The sequence below is a fragment of the Carlito syrichta genome, unplaced genomic scaffold (genome assembly GCF_000164805.1).
Source record: "Carlito syrichta isolate Samal-C Ts95f unplaced genomic scaffold, Tarsius_syrichta-2.0.1 Scaffold301773, whole genome shotgun sequence".
NCBI lineage: Eukaryota > Metazoa > Chordata > Mammalia > Primates > Tarsiidae > Carlito > Carlito syrichta.
In genome coordinates this window covers 60,457-68,585 of record NW_007245869.1, presented here as the reverse complement: position 1 = coordinate 68,585, position 8,129 = coordinate 60,457, and the positions used below count along the sequence as shown (strand labels likewise).

General features: G+C 44.9%; 1 pseudogene; it reads right to left on the bottom strand.

Moving 5' to 3' along the window:
• Positions 1-1,195: 1,195 nt before the first annotated feature.
• Positions 1,196-1,472, bottom strand: LOC110595411 (annotated as a pseudogene).
• Positions 1,473-8,129: the final 6,657 nt, after the last annotated feature.

The window sequence follows — 8,129 nt, the reverse complement described above, 5'->3', positions numbered from 1 at the left end:
TTACTAATTTCTACCCTTTTCTTGCCTAATTCAAAACGCTCCCACTGCAGGTGATAACATGTTACAAGCCCAGGACTTTGATATCAGTTCATTTCCAGATAACTCAGGGCAGTTATCTGTTATTTTATTTTTATTTTTATATTTTTAGTCAGAGTCTCTCTCTCTGTCGCCCAGACTGGAGTACAGTGGCACAATCACAGCTCACTGTAACCTCCACCTTCTAACCTCAGGCGATCCTCCTATCTCAGCCTCCTGAGTAGCTGGGACTACAGGCGCGTGCCACCATACCCAGCTAATTGTTTCTTAAATTTTTGTAGAGACGAGGTCTTGCTCTTCTGCCCAGGTTGGTCTTGAACTCCAGGGTTCAAGCAATTCTCCTGCCTCAGCCTCCCAAGTGCTGAGATGGCAGGCATGAACCACCATGCCTGGCTCTGTTATTTTTGTTGTTAGTGCTTGTTTAGATTTACCTCATGATCACCAATTTCTTTATTCACCATTCTTGTTGAGACTGTGGCATCTTGTTATGATTTCTCAGGGAGGCTTAAGGTATGTGACCCACAGACAAATAAAAAGGCAGTTCTTCCATAGGATAGATACCAGATTTCCTCTCTTTCTGTAATATACAAGTTGCTTAATCTATCTTATTATTCAGTACATCTGTGCCCTTACTGACTTTTTGTCTGTCAAATCTGTCAGATTCTGAAAGCATCCTAACTGATACACTATCTCCAGGGTTTTGAATTGAGTATTAAATACAATTATGTGTGTAAAATATGTGTAAACCATGGAGCTGAGTGCTCCTGTGCTCAAGTTTCTCTCTCCTTCTCTTTTCTCTCCCCTCATAACGGTCCAAGCCTCTGACGGCCTCCATTCTACAAAGTCGTGGCACAAAATCCAGAACAGTATTTTCTTACCTTGATATACAAAGGGGTGTGTGCAAAAAACTGGAATTCATTTATAAAAAATTGTGTTTTTATTCTTTCATGTTTAAACTTCACTCACCTCCAAAGTACTCTCTGTTGGATGCAATACACCTATCAAGACACTTTTTCCATTGCTCAAGACAGTTTTTTTCCCAGTAAGTTTTTATTAGTAGTTAAATCATGATTCAGGATCCCAAAGCGGGGAACACCATGTACCCTTTAGCCACCCTGGGAGAAGGACGAAGGATAAGCAGAAGTGGGGTGCAGCCAGTTCAGATCTTCCCAGGAAACGTGCCCTCAGCCGGGTGGTCATCCCAGGTTGAGACTCAGGATATGGGGCAGAGTGACTTGTACACAGGCCGGTACGATTCACACACAGAGACATCACCCCCTTTAGCAGTCATTGCCTTCTCACAGCGGTGGAACTCTAGGTAGTTCTGCCAGCAATTCCTGGTTTGATTCTGGTTGGGGAAGCAGCTGTCAAAAGGGGCAGTCTTGTTGTTCTTGATTTTGGTCTTGATGTCTTCTGCCATGATACTGACTCCTAAAGACGCCCCCGATGCATGTCTCAAAACAGTTTTTAAACTTGTCCATTTTTATGCCTTTTAGTGCTTCTGCTGTTTTTGGTTGCATATCTTCCACATTGACAACACATTTCCCTTTGAGGAATTTTTTCATCCAGGAAAATATAAAAAAAGTCACTCAGGGCGAGATTCGGTGAATAGGGAGGGTGGCACATGGGAGTCATGACATTTTTGGTCAAAAACTGCTGAACATGCAGCATCGTGTGGACAGGTGTGCTTCTAAATCACCCATTATGAAATGGGCAAATGCACTGAAAGAATCTCCAAAAAAATTCACAGAAGCTGAATGCAGCCTCTCACAACAATACCAACACATAGGTTCACAGATGCTGATGGGTTCCTAGAACACTCATCTAGTGGGGTAAGCCTGGACTACAAGGAACTGCCCTCCCAAGGGTAATTCAAGGTTTTTTTGAGTCCCTTTCGTGATTTTCTCTGAGGAATTCCACAGTGCTGGCAGCCTGAATCGATATTGTTTGTCCGTGTGCCCTTGGCATGTGGCTGCGTCCTCCATCCTCTGCCTTTGTTATCACGTGGGCTTCTCCCCGTAGGTCTCTGTGTGTCCTCCTCTGCCTTTTAAAAATGTCAATAAAAAATTAGGGGTACAAATGACTTTGGGCTACATGGATGCATTGGTGAGTGGTGAAGTCTGGACCTTAAGTCTATCCATCCTTCCATTAGCGCACAGTGTGCCTAGAGGTAATTTTTCTTATCTTTTTTTGGGTTGGAGTCTCACTCCTTCGCCCAGGCTGGAGTGTAGTGGCACGCATGCTCATGGCCACTCCAGTGTTGACCTTCTGGGCTCCAGCAGTCCTTCCACCTCAGCTTTCTGTGTAGCTGGAATTACAGATGCGCTACCACGCCCGGTTATTTTTATTTTATCATAGAGATGAGGTCTCGCCAAGTTGCCCAGGCTGGTCTCGAACCCATGAGCTCAGGCAATCCACTCACCTCAGTCTCCCAAAATGCTGGGATTATAGGCTGAGCCACCAAACCTGGTCTAGAGGTAATTTTTCATCCCTTCCCCTTCCTGTTCTCCCCACTCTCAGTCTCCAATGTCCACTGTATCTTTTCTTTTTTATTTTTTGAGTCAGTGTCTCACTATGTTGTCCAGGATGGAGTGCAATGGCACCATCATGGGTCAACACAGCCTTGACCTCTTGGGCTCAGGTGATCCTTTTGCCTCAGTCTCCCAAGTAACTGGGACTACAGGCATACACCATCACGCCCAACTAATGTTTTGATTTTTGGTGGTGGAGATGAGGTCTCCATCTGTTACTCAGGCTGGTCTCGAACCCTGGACTCAAGCAATTTGCCTGCCTCCCCCTCCCAAAGTGCTGGGATTTCAGACGTGAGCCACCATATCTAGCAATTGTATCATTCTCTATGCTTTTGACCCATAGCTTAGCTCCCATTTAAAAGCGAGAATATGCGGCATTTGGTTTTTCATTCCTGCTTTACCTCACTTAGGATAACGGTCTCCAATTCCATTCAAGTTGCTGCAAAAACTTTATTTCATTCTTTTTATGTGGCTGAATAAAAAATCTTTTCTGTATCCACTGATGGGAATCCCCCATCTTTGCAATTGTGAATTGTGCTCCAATAAATATATGAATGCAGATGTTTTTGTTTTTGTTTAATTTTAATTTTTTGAGTCAGAGTCTCACTCTGTTGCCCAGACTGGAGTGTGGTGGCACAGCCTCAACCTGCTGGGCTCAGGTGGTCCTTCCACCTCAGCCTTCCGAGTAGCTGGGTCTACATACCCACAGCACCATGCCTAGCTAATTTTTTATTTTTTTATTTTTTTGTAGAAATGAGGTCTCACTGTGTTGCCCAGGCTGATCTCAAACTCCTGGGCTCAAGTGATTTGCCCGCCTCATCCTCTTAAAGTGCTGGGATGACTGGTGGGACCCACCGCCCCCGATCCAGGTGTCTTCTTTGTTTAACAACCTCTGCTTCTTTGGGCAGATACTGAGTAGTGAGATTGCTGGATCGAATGGTAGATCTGCTTTTAGTTCTTTGAGACATCTCCATATTGATTGCCATGGAGGTTTTCTCTCCTTATAAGGACACAGTCACTGGATTTGGGGCCCACCCTGCTCCAGTATAGCCTAATCTTAATTTAACTAATTATCTTTACCAAGACTATTTCCAAATAAGGTCCTATTCTGAGGTTCTAGGTGGATGTGAGTATTTGGAGGGCGTATGATGTATACAGAGGCGTGGTGGACTAATTGTCCCCTGAAGTCTGTCTCATCCCCATATGAGGATATTAAGGTAATCTTGGGTGCAAAAGGTCTTCACAGATGTTGGAGGGTAACATGCTATGCTAGGCATAGTGTGCCTTGATGAAAAAAGGATTTTATTTTATTTTTTAGTTGGAACCTCATTCTGTTGCCCAGGCTGGAGTGCAGTGGCATGATCGTGGCCACCGCAGCCTCAACCTCCTGGGCTCAGGTGATCCTTCCATCTCAGCCTCCTGAGTAGCTGGGACTACAGGCATGTGCCAACACGATAGGCTAATTTTTTGATTAATTGTAGAGATGAAGTCTTGCCATGTTGCCCAGGGTAACTCCTGGGTTCAGGCAATCCTCTCCCCTCGACCTCCCAAAATGCTGGGATGACAAGCATGAGCCACTGAGCACAGCTGGAAAAACGATTTTAATAAAAGACAGACTGAAGTTTGTTTTTGAAAACTGGAAAGACATTGACTGCACACCTCACAATGCCTAGAAAAACAAACCTCCCTCTCCTTCCTCTCATGTTCTTGATAAATAGCTCTGACTCAAAGAAGAACATACGGCCAGCCGGGGTTCATACTTACATTGACATTCATATGGGAGTAGCAAAAGTCTGCCAGGTGGCATTTTGTTGCTGCCAAGTGGCATTTTGTTTAATTTTGTTAATAATAAGGGCTGTTATAAGTATGACAGATCATTGTAGAATAATTGGGGTCTTTGTCTTGGTCGTGATGAGCACATCGGCTCAAAGTTCTGGGGCAGGAATGACGGACAAGTGGAGAGATGTTCGCAGGCAGGGGGGAAGGGATTGTGTTGGGAAGAAAACTTAGGTAACACTTATTCATTCAAAAACACTTACTGGATGGGCACCATGGCTCACATCTGTCATCCCAGCACTTTGGGAGGCTGAGGAGGGAGGATTACTTGAGCCCAGAAGTTCGAGATCAGACTGGGGAACAGCAAGACCTCATCTCTATAGAAACAATTTTAAAAAATTAGCTGGGCATGTGGCATGTACCTGTACTCCAAGCTACTCAAGAGGCCGAGGTGGAAAGATTGCCTGAGCCCAGGAGGTGGAAGCTGCAGTGAGCTGTGATTGTGCCACTACATCGCAGCCTGGATGACAGGGCGAGACCTCAACTAAAAAACAAAATAAAAATCATAATTTTGTCTATAAGACATAACTGATCCGTAAGATTGCTCTCTTCCAAGGGGTAATTAGAGAAGATTAAATCCAATTCCAGCAGTTAATTTAATTCCATTCACTCCTCTGCAGTCCTGCATAATCATATATGTAATGATTTTAAGTCTCCCACGCCAATTTGTGTATGTGTATACCCTCAGGGCAAAGTAAGAACACTTTTGGTAAAACCTACATTACTTTTTCTTGCAACAGTTCTAGAATCTAAGAGATACAAAATCCATTTTTTGTGCAATCTCAATACTGAGCCAGGAGATTGGGATTTTCTTTCACAGGAGAACGGGAGTGTTTTCCCCAAAATAATTATTCCAAGTTTCAAAAAAATTAGTGTCTATTTTGATATGAAACAGTCTGAAGTGAACTTTCTTTTTTTTTGCCTACCTGTGTATTTATGCGATATTAGTAATTAGGCTGGGAGTGGTGGTTCACACCTGTAATCCCAGCACTTTGGGAGGCCGAGGCAGGAGAATTGCTTGAGTCAGGTTCAAGACCAGACTGGGCAACATAGTGAGACTTTGTCTCTGCAAAAAAATAAAAATAAATAAAAATAAAAAACAGCTGTGGTGGTGCATGTCTGCAGCCCCAGCTACTTGGGAAGCTGAGGAAGGAGGATCGCTGGAGTCCAGGAGGTCGAGGCTGTGGTGAGTCATGATTGGGTCACTGCACTCCAGCTTAGGTGACAGAGTGAGACTCAGACTCAATAAAAAGTTAGTAATTAATAATATTAGTAATATCAAAGCAAATCTACAGGTTAGTTGTTTTGTGTTAGTTATTCACTCACACACATCATAGGTGGCCCCAGCATGCAGGTTGTATGGACGAGAAGGCTGAGGTCCTGTGACTAGCCCAAGGGCACACAGCTCTTGTAGAAGACTGGACAGCAGTGAGGGCCTCCGAAGTCAGCTGTTTCTATTGACATTCGCCAACTCTGTGACATTTTACTAGTCACAAACTAGTGACATTTTCCTAACCTTACTCATGGAGAAAGCTTTTGGGAGCCTTCTTGGGGAGGGGGTGTGACATAGTCTAGATGTGTGTCCCCCAAACTCCTGTAGAAATGGGATCCCCAGTGTGGGAGGTGGGGCCTGGCCTTGAGATCTGTTTTTTTGTTTTTTAGATTGGAAAATATAGTTTATTTAGAAAGCAAATAGAGAGAGAGAGGGAGGGAGAGAGAGAGAGAGAGAGAGAGAGAGAGAGGAGATTCATCTCTCCAAGATAGGGAAGGGGGCAAAGCTTAGAAAACATGGTGGCCGTAGCTCAAAGAGTACACGGCCTGGCCAGTGCTTAACAAAACAGTGGCTGAGATCTGGTTGTTAACACAAGTCTGGCACCTCTCCCCCTGTGTCTCTTGTTTCTCTCTCCCCATGTGGTCTGCCCTCACTGGCTTCCAATCCCCTCCCGCCGTGGGTGAGAGCTTCCAGAGGCCTCACCAGATACAGATACTAGCACCATGCTTCCTGTACAGCCTACCCACCCATGAGCCCAGTGCACTACTTTTCTTTATAAATTAACCAGCCTCGGGTATTCCTTTACATCAACACAAAATGGACTAAGAGCAGGGTATTCATTGAAAATGCAAATGGACCAGGCGCAGTGGCTCATACCTGTCCTCCCAGCACTTTGTGGGGCTGAGGCGGGAGGATTTCTTGAGCCCAGGAGTTCAAGACCAGCCTGGGCAACACAGTGACACCTCATCTCTACAAAAAATGTTTTTAAAAATTCTGGTATGGTAATGCATTCCTGCAATCCCTGCTTCTTGGGAGGCTGAGGTGGGAGGATCACCTGAATCCAGATCGAGGCTGTGGTGAGCCATGATCGAGCCACAGTATTCTAGCCTGGGCAACAGAGTGAGACACTGATTCAAAGATAAACAACACACACACACACACACACACACACACACACACACACACATTCCTGGACTATACCCAGCTCTACTGAATCAGATTCTGGAAGAGTCCCAGGAAAAAATATTTTAGACACACTCTATAGTTGATTTTTATGCTAATTAAGGTGTTGGTGTTGGGACTGTTTATAGAGGGGACATTGACTCATAACTGAGTAATCCCTATGGCAAATAAAGAGCCCATCACCTGAACCACATTCCAAGTCATTTTATATTTATTGTCTTCTACTTTAATAGACAAAAAAAAAATTTCACAAAGGCCTGGCCAGAAAGCCATCATTTATTCATTAACATTACCTCAAGTCCAGAAACCGTCCAACATGACAACCCTTCTATCTTGGTCCTGATCCCCTCCAGACAACCAAGTGATAGGGTCGTGGGTCCCTTTCCACAGACTAGACGTGTGCTTGTCCCAGAGTGGCCTCGTCAGGGACATGCTGTCATTCTGCCAGCCTTGCCAGCGTGAGATCGGAGGGTGTGACCCCCTGAGGGAACCCTGTGTGCTAATTTTATCCCAATCTCTCACCTCATCAAGCACAAGGATCTTTGAATCAGACAGCAAATCTGATATTCTTTAAAAGGCATTTGCAATAATTTTAGAAAGAGGGATGGGCCACTTTCCGAACTTCAATCAAAACATGAGAAAGGAGGAAAGAGAGAGAAAGAACGTGAATGCTCTGTCTTCCATTTCCTGAGATTGCCTGTGACTCCGTCTTGATAAATCAGTTTGGGATAGAGCGCAGGTGACAGGCCTTCGTTGCCACGGCAACCGCTCAGCTGCTTGCGGCTGGCCTCACGCGGCTCTAATTTTCCTACCGACGCACACACAAGGTCAGCAGAGGACACAAACCACTCATCCCAGACTCCCGGGAGCGAAGTTGGACACTCTGCCCGGTGCAGGACCAACACTTCTTTAAAATTCATTCTGTTCCTTGAAACCCTAGTGATTGTTTTAACATCAAATTTAAAAAGGAAGTCAAGTTGAACTCTGGGTGCGCAGAAAATGGAATTTTTTTATTGCATAACTTAGTTATGATTTTTGCCTTTATCCCCATGGGTTAATGGGGAATTAAATCAGTCCTTGGGGATCACCCAACTTTCTCAGGTCTACATGAAATTTTGGCAGAGGCGACTGGTTATATATTGACGAGGTTTTCAGAGGGGACAGCCTGGGGGCACAGGTGTCCACGGAGACCTGCGTGCTTTCTGTGCAGGTGGCCATCTTTAGTCCCACACCTCTCTCTGCTCCCACTCGGGGTGTACAACTCTCCGAGA